The sequence below is a fragment of the Sinocyclocheilus anshuiensis genome, unplaced genomic scaffold, assembly GCF_001515605.1.
Source record: "Sinocyclocheilus anshuiensis isolate Anshui unplaced genomic scaffold, SAMN03320099.WGS_v1.1 scaffold257, whole genome shotgun sequence".
In the NCBI taxonomy this organism is placed as follows: domain Eukaryota; kingdom Metazoa; phylum Chordata; class Actinopteri; order Cypriniformes; family Cyprinidae; genus Sinocyclocheilus; species Sinocyclocheilus anshuiensis.
The window spans coordinates 219,535-234,280 of NW_015539889.1; the positions used below are offsets into that span (position 1 = coordinate 219,535).

At 34.8% G+C, this 14,746-nt stretch overlaps 1 protein-coding gene across 2 annotated transcripts in view; it reads left to right on the top strand.

Moving 5' to 3' along the window:
* LOC107685626 (immunoglobulin superfamily member 21-like) overlaps positions 1–14,746 on the top strand; it is a 268,079-nt gene that overhangs the window by 132,779 nt on the left and 120,554 nt on the right. The gene's annotated exons all lie outside the window — the stretch shown is intronic.

The following is a 14,746-nucleotide window of genomic DNA, read 5'->3' on the forward strand; positions in this document are numbered from 1 at the left end:
TTTAGGTAGGCGTGGTTGACTCTTAACTTTTATAAAGAATATCTCTTTGGATTTGAGACTTTAGTCTTTGCAACTTTACAGATCTTCTTTATGCACCAAGAGCTTGTAACACTTCAAAGAGAAAGGAAAAATTGAAATCGGATCATATGACCTCTTTAAAATATAGGCTACTTATTATTACACGGCTCTATTGAATACTTTATTCTAATTGGCTGGTCGCTGTACAGTGATCAGATAATTTTGAACAAATGCCAGTGTTTTTTATTTTTGACTAAAACTAAAATGATTAAAATAAAGTAAAACCATAAAAAAAGAAAGTAAAACTGAAAAAAAAATGAAAATAATATTAATAAATATTATAATAATATGGACCATAAATAATACTAAAATAGCACTGGTAATTACCACTTATTCTGGTAATTTATACATTTTGGCAGCCAAATAGTTTACAGTAGCCACTGACTTCCATATGGAAAAATGCTATTTAAGTCAATGGCTACTGTCAACTGTTTGGTTACCAACATTCTTCAAAATATCTTCTTTGGTTTTCAACAGCTGAAGCAAATTCATACAGGTTTAGAACAACTTGAGAGTGAGTAAATGATGACAGAATTTTCATTTTTGGGTTAACTGTTGCTTTAAAATAGAGAAGGGCAAATTGGATTGCAGATGAATAATAATAAATAGGCTAATATTGTAATATTGCTTTAGCGTTTGTCTTGTTACTATGCAATATACATCTACATTTTAATGGAGTCTTTTTCTTTGAGATAGCTTTAAGCTAATTTGCAAGAAAGATAATGAAATAAATCAGTATTTCATATCCATGTATTTATTTATTTGCAAAAGTACCCTTGTAATATACAGGAAAATGATCAGTGATTATATATCCAAACCTGTATGTTTTTTTTTTTGTTTTTTTTGAGGATGGAATAAAAAATAAACTTGTTAAAAATGTGGACAAATTGAGAGCAGTTCTCTTTTAAATTGTACTGTAGTATTACAGTGTGTTAATGGGTTCAAGTGCTCTGTGATGTCAGCAAAAAAAAAAAAATTTCTTTTTTTTTCTCATTTAAATAGATTCCCTCAGGTTTATAATGTTCTTGTGCACAGACGTAGAAAGTCAAGAAGGAGCCCGCCTATACCACACTCACTGTATCTTTAGAAGTTAAAGTATTAATGCAAATAGTAATCCAAATGCATAAAAGCATCCAGAGTAAGTGCAATATTGCAAAAGGCTTTAATTAACACATGTATGTCCCTGTTTCCCAGTAAGACCATTGGAATGTGTTTTCATAAAACTACAGACAAACCTCTGATGCCTTGATGATGCAACATGGGTGATGCTAAATATAGACACAAAAATTGCTTTGAAGCTATTTTATATTATGCCCATGGAGCTGGGCGAGAGCTCAAAATCCTGGGAAGGCCCATGGAGAATTTTTCTCAATGAAATGCCTGACAGTTCATCTCACGTTGTGCTTGTACTGATTATGTCATTCTAATGAAGAGATACCCTAGGCCCTGTCCCACCGGGCAGCTCCACGGTGACGGCTTCTAACGCTTGTTTCCGCCTGACTGCCTGTTGAGTGCCACTGAAATACCTATGATCTCACTAGATTAACCCTCTCTTGCTCATTACTCTGTACCAAAGTGCAAGTTTACACTTGTTGGGCAGCGCTTTGCTCCCGATAGAGGGTGTTTAACACTGATTTGCCCTCAGGATGCATGTAGATCAATGCCTTATGCCTTTATGTCACACTGAAAGGTTTGCTGTGATGTGATGTGCAGATTAAAGAGACTATGGATAAGTAATAGCTTCTTTTTTTTTTTTTTTGTTAGTTTGTCAACTAGATCAAACAACTTCTTAATATACACTACTGGTTAGAAGGTTTGGTATTAGTTTTTTTAAGTGTTTTACAAAGTAGTCTCTTATGCTCACCTAGACTGCATTTATTAAAGCTGAATTTTCAGCAGCCATTACTCCAGTCTTCATTGTCACATGATCCTTCAGAAATCATTATAATATGCTCATTTGGTGAATTATCGTCATCAATTATTAATAATGGTCCTTATTATCAATGTTGGAAACAATGTTTACTGCTTAATAATTTTGTTTCAAAAACATTAAAAACCTTATTCCAAACTTTTGACCTGTAGTGTAGTTTAAATAAGTAACAGGCTTCAACGACATAGTGGTTGGAAAGTGTCTGATATTGCCGAGTCATCAACATAACGCGTTTTCAAGGTGAGCCTTCGTTGAAGAGCTATGGATATCATCAGGCAACATCTCAGAAAGCTCATTTTTGTTTTCCAAAGTAAGGTCAACCTTTAACTCTCATGTGCACATCCTCGGAGTTCTGGCTCCCACTCAGCTTTAATATTCTGGACACTTTGGTTGTTTCCCAGCTTAGTTTGTAGCCCACGTCTCCGCAAATCCCATTACCACTATTGACACCGAAGCACACCATTACAGTATGCAAATTACTTTGCTCTTGGCAAGATAATGCAGCTTTAAGAAGTGGAGGAGTATGCAGATTAACACGCCTGTCTTTCGGACCAGCATAACGGAATGTTACCTCAACTGCTCTTGTTTGTTTGTTAGCGTAATATGTACTGTCAACCGCAGAAGACTTCTTGACCCAGAGGTGATCTTAGACTGAATAACAAAACGGTTTCTTAACATTAAACCTGTGAGGCACCGCATTCCGATTCCTGGGTTGAGGATTCCTGCACTTGGTTGCTAGAGTAACAGAAATGTTGGATGGAGTCTGTGCGTTCTCACTTCGTGTACTTGGTGTACTCCTGTGGGGCTCCCACGTGCCACTCTTTCTGCTATTTTAGAAGCCCTTGTGTAATTGTGTCATGCAAATTTTCTCCTCGGTGGGAAAAAAACTCTTTAATCTTCGCTGAGAGTTGCACAGCGGAGCTAAAAATATTGTTTTCTGGATATTTTTACCCTCCCACGACTCTAGATTGCTTTCTGAAGGCGGTGCTTTATGCTGTGTAGGCTGTCTGAGGTGAATGCTGTGAAAACAATGTGATTATTAGGGTTTTCGTTTTCATTAAAGCCTCAGATTAAGGCGCTGAGGTGAGATGACCTATGAAATGACAGGAAGCATGTGGTTTTTCTCAGTTAACAAGGGTTTAATAGTCTGGATGTTGCACAAGTTGCAAATTATTGGCAAGTAACTCAGGCTTATGAGGGTAATATAGCATATAATGATAATCAAACAAATGGTCCACGTAATTGTTTGATGTCCTCTGATATTTACGCTGAATGTGACTCTGAAAAGCTTTAAATCAATATTCAGATGTAAAAATAAAGAACAAAGATTCTTTATTCTTTATTTTATTCTTACTTCTTTATATCTAGCATAAATCCACACAAGAAAACTATCCAGTGCAAATGATGCTCTAAATGTAATGTTTCTGTCTAATGAGCCCCTAAAAGACCGATTTGGCTTAGAAAATTACTGCCACTGAGATTGTGTTATCTCTGAAATAAAAAAAAATTAAAAAAAAACTACATGCTAAAATTTCTTCCCAATTAGTTTTTAAAGGCCTCTACCTTCGTTCATTAGATGTATTGTGCTTTTTGTCGAATAGATGGTGTGAAAATAAAGAAATTAATTAGAAAATCAAACTACAATATTTCGAGTTGGATTTCAAGCTTAGATTGTTTAATATTCCTCTCTGAAGCTATGTCCCATTACATTACATTGGCATTGATAGGATTTAAACCAGAGTTGTGTTTCCAAAGGAAATTACATTTGATGGTTTGTGTGCAAAAGTGGAGCAACATGCAAAGTGCAACATGCATTTGTTGAGAGGCACTGCATTTCATTATGCATTGACTGTTTTCATTATGTCAAGTGTGTATAATAGAGTATGCTAATAGAATACTGTTTACACATTCAACAAAGCTATAATGTGTTAAATAGTTGTAGTGTTGGACACGTTTTGATAATTCATTTATTTTTTTTTAATTGTAAATAACTTTACTTTATTTATTTATTGTTATTATTTGTTTTTTGGGGGGGGGGGTGTATTTTTAATGGTGTGTATTTTGCTGTATCTTTATTTAGCAGGCTGACAAGTTAAAAAATAGTACAACTTTTTAAAACACGACTCACACACAGAGTGTAAGTAAATGCACCCTAAAAATGTGTCTGATCAACCTGGAAGCTAGTTTTTAAGATACATTTGTTGACTAATTTTTTAAGCCTGGGAATTCCAAGGACACCCAAATTTGATGAGTAATATTGTGAAATATTGTTATTAAAATTTCAAATGACTGTTTTCTATTTTATTATATTTTAAAATGTAATTTATTCCTGTGATGCAAAGCTGAATTTTCAGCAGCCATTACTCCAGTCTTCAGTGTCACATGATCCTTCAGAAATCATTCTAATATGTAGATTTGGTGCTCAATTTTTTATATTTTCAACAGTTGAATGGTTGCTGGTTTGCTAAAGCCAGGTGTTTTGAAACTGCATAGTTTTAATGTAGTTTTATTGTCTGTCATTAGACATCAGTTACCAGATCCAAGAATAGGACGTTTTTGAGCAACATTCCGTATAAAGACATTGAAATCTTTGTAGGACACTTGTAAAAATCCCTCTGCTTTTATGACACTGTGGGCATCGTTGGTCTCAAAACAGATTTTCTAAATCCATCTTGCTATCACAGAATGATCAAACAAGGCCGTGTTTACTGAGCGATAAGGAGTGGATCAAAGGCTGATTGTGACATTTGCATTAGAATAGGAATGAGATTTTCATTCTCGGGCTGACTTTGTCATAGCCCTCTGCCAAAAGCATGTTTTCTTCAGGAATATGGGAAAAGGCAGAGATGTTTTCAGAAAAAAAGTCCAATTCACCTTGAGTGCCTTTTTTTTTTTTTTTTTTTTTGGCTTTGTCATACTGCAGTTTAGGGAGAGACAGTGCCTGTGTCTTTCTTCAGAAGAATCAAATGTTCCTCCACTGTAAACCCTCTGTAAGAATTTCTATTCCTCTTTTTTGAAGCACCCTGAACAAACTGGCTGGACTTGATGTATGTCTGAAAGGTTCAGCGGTGTGGCCTTTGCCATTTGAAAGAGCCAACAGCTCGGAGAGGGCTGATTGTAGACAAGTGCACCCTGAGTTGATTTTAGAAAGGGGTTTACATGGCCACCACACTGCGCTCTTAAACACATTTTTCCAACAGATTTCAGCAGGGAACAGCATGTTGAATAAGTAGGAAAAAATACAGCATAAGGGGAGATCTCCATTTAGCCAAAGGAACAAGGCCACATTAAGAGGAGGAAATGTAGCAATTTAAAGGGATAGATTGCCGAAAAATGAAACAATTAGATGAAAATTTACTCACCCTCATGCCATCCAAGATGTGAGTGAGTTTGTTTCTTTATAAGAACAGATTTAGAGAAAGCTTTATCATTACATCACTTGCTCACCGGTGAATCATCTACAGTGAATGGGTGCTGTCAGAATGAGAGCCCAAACAATTGATGAAAGCATTGCAGTAATCCACACGACTCCATTCCAAATGGTATTTTGGCCAGAATGTGGATTATTGCAATGTTTTTATCAGCTGTTTGGACTCTTATTCTGATGGCACCCATTCACTGCAGAGGGTCCATTGGTGAGCAAATGATGTAATGCTAAAATTCCCCAAATCTTTTTCCACGAAGAAACAAACTCATCTACATTTTGGATGGCCTGAAGGCAAGTACAGAAAACAATATGTGAGCCCACAAAAAAAAAAGTTTAACATCACTTTAGCAACTTTGTGGTCATGTGGGGATAACTGGTTCTTTTCACATCTGAAGCAAATTGTGGTAACTCGAAGTGATTTTGACAGCTGTGAATCAATCCTGGAACATGGTCATTACTGTCGAAATGAAGCGTCTCTCCCTTGCCCTTTCTGACTCTCCATTCTCCAGTGGCCTGAAGTTTTGAGCTAGATCAATGGCTTCTACTTCTCGTCCTGCGCTTATCTTTATGGTACGGACCACAGCTATTTGGGTCAGCTGTGTGGCAGAGGAAAAACAATTAAAGAAACCTCTCTCTCCTCCTCTGGGTATAACTCTTTGTGCGGAAAGATGGGTTTTGTAATAGATTTTTGTTGGTGTAAAATGAGACGCTGACCTCTGACCACCAAGCTCAAAGGCGTCTGGAGAGGCGAGGGCAGCGCTGTCCCCGTGGGCTCGGAGCAATATTAATTCTACCCATCACTCGCTGTGATGATGTTAGTCATGCTTCCGATAATGAAAAAAACACATTCATGCCATCACTAAAAAAGCTTTCAATAATATTTTAAAAGCACGATTGGATGCAAACAATTATGGCATGCTGAGCAGGGTGCTGGACCCCAACAAATGCCTTTGTCTGTGTTTGTTTTGGCTTTTATATGTCCTCAGCAAAGTGTTTGGATGTGTCTGGTTGCATATCAAACTATTTATTTGTGTGTGTGTGTGTGTGTGTGTGTGTGTGTGTGTGTGTGCTTCCAGTCGTCTTGGACTTGGAAGTATCTTGTGTCTCTTTTTTTGTCATTTGTGTTTGCTCCAGTTTGCTCCAGCAGGATCTGCTTGTTTGGACTGTTGTTCTTCCACTCTCATTCTATTTGGACTTGTAAATTGCAGACATGCTGATCCATACCATCTCTCTGGACTATACTGTTGACTACTGTTTTGTTGTGTATTAAGTATGTTTGTTATATTATTTGGCATTTTTATATTGTTATATGCATTTTTTTATTATGCATTGTTTATACAGTTTTGTTACGTTTATACATTTTTTTGTGTATTTGGTCATTCATTTTCTTAAGTTCATGTATTTCTGTTGTTAATGTATAAACAAAAATATAAACTTTACAAAATGCACATAATGTATATTTAAGCCACAAAATACATAATATAAAATGTATATATTTATATTTGTTTATATATTTTATGCATTTCAATGTATTTAGTTGTTCCTTAAAATATATAAAAACTATATTTAATCAATAAAATGCATAAACATTTGTAAAATACGTAAAAAAGCATAACATTTTTGTATTTTGTGAATTTTGTTTTAATATTTAATATTATGCATTTTGCTTATAGTTTTTATTTTGCTAAGTGTATTTTAATAAAATGCATAAACAAAACATAAACTGGATTAAATGGATTAAAAATGCACAAAATGTATTTTTCATAATATATATATATACAGGTGCATCTCAATAAATTAGAATGTCGTGGAAAAGTTCATTTATTTCAGTAATTAAACTCACGAGTTTTACAATTTGAGTTGAATTACTGAAATAAATTAACTTTTCCACGACATTCTAATTTATTGAGATGCACCTGTATAAACAAAAAAATCTAAACACTTATCAAACTGCTTTACAAAATTTATAACAATAATTAATTGTGTAAAATATATATGTTTAGATATCTTATGCTACAGATTGTTAGTTATTTATTTGCATTTCGTAAAACACCTTGAGCACTGGGATGGCACTATATAAAGTCAACTTATTGTTATTATTAGTGGTGGACATAGCTAGTCGACATGGCTGATCATATGATAGCATAGTGTCTCCCATGATGGAGCGACCCACTGTATGTAGACAACTTTTTTCCAGGCTGCAGATTTGACCGATCTTATTTTAATCATATTTGTTGAAAGTGCTATTAATCTTTGTGTAAACCCTTATTAATGAGGGAAATATTACTGAGTGCCCCTTTAAGTGTTTAAGCAGCAGATTTTGTAAAGATGGGTCACTCTCAGCCACACTCTGACTCAAACTGACTTTCAGCTGTACAGCAATGGAATAAAACCCTTCTCCACTCCTTTCTGTTTTATCTTTCCATAACGGGGGCAAGTGACACATCTTGCCCCTCCCCTTCCTCCCCAACCTCGCCAACCACTCAAAGCCTCTATCTTTGTTATAATTCATCCTTCCAAGGGCTGTTCATTTCACTTCTAATCTGCACCCAACCTTGCCTTGCCCTTCTCCAATCTGTTCGTCTCTTGTGACCAATCGTGGCTTAAGTTACATTGTGTTATCATTCAATTTAGCCTTTCTGACAGATGAGTTTATGCACCATGTTATCCTTATTAATATAGCATAGGGTGCCAGTTTATGTTGATGTGAGAGTAGATTTTATTATGGTCTTGATTACAGTGTTGTTATGGAATGGTCAGTGAAAGGAGGTGTGATGTAAAAACTGAAGAATTGCTGGGATCACAGTCCTGTTGTGCTTTTAAGTGTGGTTTATGTCTACAGATTTGACTGTTTGCCAGTGTGTTGGTTAAATACATGCAAGAAAGAGCTTGTGATTTACGTGATGGATAATGCTGGAATGTTGCAGAGAAAAGCATTGTGCAGGGGTTGCTCTCCTGGTGCTGTTCCCATCTGGAGCATTTATATTTTTTATGTCCCTCATCTTTGATGTTCACTCCCATCTCCATCTTATGATTCAGCTGATGTATAAAGGATAGTTATGGATAATCCCTCAAGTTTAGAGAACATACGTTAGACCGTTTCAAAGAAAACAGGCATAAATTTGATCTTTTATTCATTTGTTATTTTCCATTGGACACCTAACTCAAAAGCCTTTCCTCTAGAGCCGGGCTTTTAGCTGGTGGTCCATAAATCCTTAGGGGATTCATAAAGGTTCAGCGGGAGGTCTGTGGATTGATATGTCACAGCATTTAAAAAAAAAAAAAAAACATACCAGCTTTTTTAAATGTTTCTGTAAGAAGTCTCTTATGCTTTGCAAGACTGCACTTATTTGATCAAAATACAGTTAAAATAGTAATATGGTGAAATATTATTACAATTTAAAATAACTTTTCCTGTTTAATATATTACGATGTGATGGCAAAGCTGCGTTTTAAGCAGCCATTTCTCCAGTCTTCAGTGTGACATGATCCTTCAGAAATCATTCTGATTTGGTGCTCAAGAAACATTTCCTATTGTTACCAATACAGTTGTGATGCTTAATATTTTTGTGAAAACCATGATTTTCAGGATTCTTTGATGAATAGAAAGATCAAAAGAAATTTAGATTAATTTGATGCATCCATGCTGAATATTAAATTCTTTAAACAAAAGGATGTAATTAACTGAGAATCTAGGTGAACATGTTGACTATGTAATAATGTTTTTAAAATTATTCAATTAAAAAATTATAGAATACCCTTCTGGAAAGAAAAGGAAAGAAACTTACTAAAACCAGCCTAAGCTTGTGTTGCATGGTTTTGCTGGCTAATTGTGCCTTACATCTCTCTAAAACCACCCAAAATGCCATCCTGAGACCAACAAATCAGCTTAGGCTGGTTTAAGCATTTTTATATTTTATGTAGTGTTACTGTTTTATTCAAGCATTTTTTTATATTAGGAGTCCCTGGTTTAGCATAAAGTGTGGGTGGGAACCCCTGCTTTAGAAAAATGGTATTGTGATGTGTTATATATATATATATATATATATATATATATATATATATCCTCTGTAGACATTTTGATTATTGTTTCTTCTTTCACTAGGGTAAAAGTAAAATATTTTTTGCCCAAACAGAAAACATACATAATGAAAAACTTATCATAAACATACATAAACAGTCCACTCCAAGTGATATGATATCATTGACTTTTGTGACATGGGTTAAAGGCACAAATAAATGTCAGTTCTTCTTTTTTTCAGTTCCATGCTTGCTTTTCCATGCTTACTTATCTTGTACATCATAAGATCTCTGTCTGCTTATTTTTTTGATCATGTGACTGTATATTTGTATTTGTGTTCATGTTTGTGTAAAGCATCCTTGGGTTTTTGAAAGGCGCTATATAAATATAACATAACATAATATTATTATTATTATTATTATTATTATTATTAAATATCCTCAGGGCGAAATATCCACCAGTTTTATTGAAGCCTGTCTGCAGTGAGACAAATGGGAAAAGATAAGTATCTTTCTCTCTTTTGTTGACCAGAAGAAACCAAATGTTTAATCCGAGGGTCAAATTGATCCATTGTCAGATTTTAAGCTGCACCACTTATCAGGTGTGATTTCAAAGAACAAAGCTACTCTGGATAGCGCTAGTATTTTAACAACAACAGAGATGCTTTCACAGTACATTTAAGCCAAAAAGTGGCAGCCAGAAAGAAGTATAACAGAAAGGAAACCTGGTGAGAGGAACAAAGAGATATGAGATTTGGAGCAATTTCATTGAGTGCGCTGCTGTGGTGGCTATGACAGTTATGAGATTGTATCTAAAGCAATAACTCAACAAGTGCTAATAACACATAGGTATGCTATTTCTCATAAGTCACCGCTCACATAGTGCCAATGGCACAGTGCTGCTCAACACCTAGACAAAATTGCATAATTTCAAGTACTAATGCTGATGACAATTCTCATCGTTCTCACCTTTGTTGTGAAATGGGAGATGCTGATGACAGAGTAGGGCATTCATGATGAGGCTTTCAACTCTTCGAGTTTGAGTGCTACATTCTTGATCTACAACAGAAGATTAGCTTTGCTATATCTCATAAAGATTCCTGTCTGATTTAAGCTCTGTTTCAAGACCTAGTGAGCCGCCTATGTAGGCAGCATTAAAGGTTGTTCCAAAAGATAAGAATCTTAATTATACTGCCCTATAAGACACCTCAGTTTTGACTCCATTCAGCGTTGCACTGAAAAGTAACAATTTATTGCCTACTGAAATTTTTTTTTTTTAAACAAGCCTATGTTGGTTCGCTGGCTTTAGCTTGGTTTAAGTGAAGTGAAGTGACATGACGTGTAGCCAAGTATGGTGTCCCATACTCAGAAATGTGCTGCATTTCACCCATCCAAGTGCATAGCAGTGAGTAGTGAATACACACACACACACACACACACAGAGAGAGCAGTGGTCTCCTAGTCAAGCTGGTCTTTAGCTATGCTAGCTGGTCTACCAGACTGGGAGACTTTTAGCTTAAAAAAAAAAATGTAATTAATTCATCAAAACCCCTCTAAAACCAACCAACAGGTTAAGAACAGGTTAACGACCGCAAACCAGCTCAAAGTATTTATTTTTTTTAATACTGGTATAGTGCGGTATAAATGTGTAAAAATTAATTCAATATTATTCTTCGCAATATTTGTGTGTGCTATGTATTTTTATGCTTATACCAAGTCCCCCAAAATATCATCATCCTTGTGTGAGGGAGCCCATCTTAAAATATATATTCATCAAGTAGCTTACTAAGTTTTGGAACAGAATTTTAGTCTCTCCAGGCCTTTGTCCTTTTCTAATGCTGCCCATGTTTACAGGCTAATACTCAGTTGTCTGAAAAGACAATGCATTAGGTTTGCTTGAAGATTGTTATGGTCGGGGGATATCGACAGTCTGTTCGGCACTTCTGTGCTTTGCTCTCTGTCAGTATCAGTGACTTGCTCAAGAGAAGTCTTGTACCTCACAGACCGCTGGCAAGAAAATGATTTACGTCAAGACTTGACTTGAATGCTTAGAATTGTAGACATGAGAATCCAAATGAGAGGTGTGAATGAAAATGGAGGCTGACTAATGCCTGTAATTTGATCCAATAGCGCTGATGACATTTTGTCTAAATTGCAAATTGCTTTGGAAAACAATTTTGTCCCTATAGCATTGCATTGCACAGACAGGCAGATAATCAAAGGGTAGACAAGAAAAATCACATCCAACATGCACAACACATATATGCGTACATACAGTGGAGTCCAAACGCCTGAAACCACACTGAAAATCTGGATTTAAGACTGAAATAAATACATTTCAGGAAAGTAAAAATAAAATAAAACAAGAAATGTGATGACATAAAATCATTAAGATAATATTTAAGATTATGCAGTATTTTTAGGTTACTATTCGATTATGAATATTTGTGACATTCTGAAACACTTTTTTTTTTTTCAGTGCAACTTTTAATTCACAGTTTTATGCTGATATTACGATATAATTTTTACGTCTTTTTTTAATGAGAAAAAAAATTAAAATTGGGAATATTTGTGACATTGAGCTGGCGAACATTCGGAAATTCATGTTTTTAATTCTGATAATAGAATAGAATAGAATATAGTATTTACATATTTTTTCAATTAGAAAAATAAAAATTTATATAATATAATATAATTTTTACATAATTGTATTTTTGTCATTAGAAAATGTAAGATTATTTGTGAAATTAAGCAGATGAATATTCTGAATTGCATGTTTCAGTGTAACTTTTAATTCACAGTTTTATGCTGATGATATGGTATGATGATATGATATGATATGATATGATATGATATGATATGATATGATAATCAATAATGTCTTATGCTATAATGCAGTATGCAGTAACATAATTTATACATTATTTATGAATTTGAAAAATGAAAAATCGCAGCATTTTCAATAATAATCTCAGATTTTTAGATTCCACTGTACACACTGGTACACAAAGGTACAGTTCATGTTTGATGGTGAGCATACAGTGTATTTGTGTGGGTGTTTTGTGTTGTCATATGCTGAGATAACGCATAGAGTATGGACTTTAGGCTGGCGTTTTATTCAGGCAGAACAGTTAGGCCCTGGAGGCAGTGCTGCAGGCTGGTGATGTAATGCAGTGGTGCTGTCAGTGTGTTACTGTGAGTTTTACCAGTACATCTTCTCATCACACAGACTCTCTTGCTAAACCCAACATATCATCTGTGTTCCAGGTAAATTATGTAACATGATTACACAAAAAGACACAAAAGTAAACACAAAACGTGTTCTCCTCACTGGTGTTTTGTTGTGTGTGCATTTATTTATTTTATTATTCTTATTTTAAATTTTTTTTTTACTGCAAAATGTCTGGCTCAAGTGGAATGAAAAGCCAGAGAGGTCTAGCTTCTGTCAAATTTAAAGTGAACTGTAGAGAGCAGTATGTGATCTGTGTCATCAGGATTCTCTCAGCATTCTTCTGAAAATAATAAGGGGGTCTTGGTGCTCTTTTAATGAAAGCATATTTTAATGATTTATGTTGTTTGTTTTTGAGGGGGAAAAAAAACATCATCCACTGAGGAGGAGGGGGGCGATAATGAACTGATAAATATGTTAACAAACTAAAGATGAATTTCAAGTTTCCTGCTGCTAGCATTTAGCTAATTAGGACTAAGCCAGGAACTTAATAAATAACAATGAAACAATTAAAATGTGTCCCAGTTAAGATGAAAGACTGCTGTTAGCCTTGAATTTGTATGATTTTCTTTCTATTCAAGCATTTTCAAACTTTGCTTAAGAAGGGCTCAAGTTAGCAGTTAGCTGGTTAGCAGTACCTTGTTATAGCCCCTGCTGGTTGATATAGTAACTACACCATCTGACAAACAAACAAACACAAACAAACAAACAAATAAATAAATAATCTTTCTCCATTGAAAACCATTTTATTTTATTTTTATTACGTTTTTTCAAGTCTGCAGTTTTCCTGTGGAATTGAGTGCTGTTGCTGCAGATTGTGTAATTAGGCTACTTTGAGCTAGTATTGCTTAGCAGATGGGCTTGTTTTGTTTCGCAGACCTGGCAAATCTGCCTTCTTGTTGCTTATTTTAACAACTCATGAGCTGGTTGTTTACTTTTTTCATTCTATTTATTCACCTATATCCAAAGATCAGTGTTGGGAAGGTTACTTTGGAAATGTAATAGGTTACAGATTACAAGTTACCCTACTTAAAATGTAATAGTAGTGTAACTTTTTCAATTACTTTATTAAAGTAATGTAACTGATTACTTTTGATTACTTTTTGATTACTTTTCTACATTTCTAATGAATGTTTATTTGCAACTGTTAATCATTTTCCAACATTTACACCATGTAGGGTTAACCTTACAGTAGTGCTCGGACTTTCAAGATCCTTCCTCACTTGAATTAAGATGATCAAATTTGAACACATCCACCACAAAATCAGACTTTAGTACCGCCTTTTACTTTGAGATTGATCTGAAGTTCAATGCAGATTTAAAATCATAAGAAATAGTTTACTGATACTGTTTTTGAAACCAAATCTTTGCATAACTACAGGAAACACTGCATCTAACAATGGTTTGGAAAAAATAGTTAATTTAAAAATAATAATAAATAAAAGCATATACATCAACTCAAATACGGTTATGTAATAAGCATGTGTCCTATTCTGTGTACTAAACTCCTGAAACATTGGTGTCTTTTTGAAACATTGAAAATCTCGCGTCTCTTTATATATGATATGACGATAGTTTTCTCAAAATAAGTAAAATGCTCATGAAGTGACTCAGCAGTTCTAGAGCTTATGTGTTTGTGTTCATGTACTCATATATTGAAACGGCAGAGGCTGAAAACAACGCGAGCTTCAGTAGGCCTATGTGTAGTAAAAGAAACCGCATGTCTGCGCCATTAATTTCCACGAGGGGCAAACTGGGAAAAAAAAATTCAGGCCGGGAAATCTCACACTCATACACCCACAACAAATTCTGAAACATGGACACCCCTATTTTTTGTATGGACCTCACATAAAAAAAAGTTTAAACCCTTAGGTTGGGGAGACTCTCCTGAACTGCACCTTCACTTCACTTTCCTCTTTTCAGTCTCTTTATTTTGCCCTGATATCTATCTCTCACATGACTTTAATACTCAAGATTTAACAAAACTATACTTTCTAAATTGCCTACATCAAAATTAGTACATCACCACAATATCTTTATAGAAAAATCCTAATACTGAACA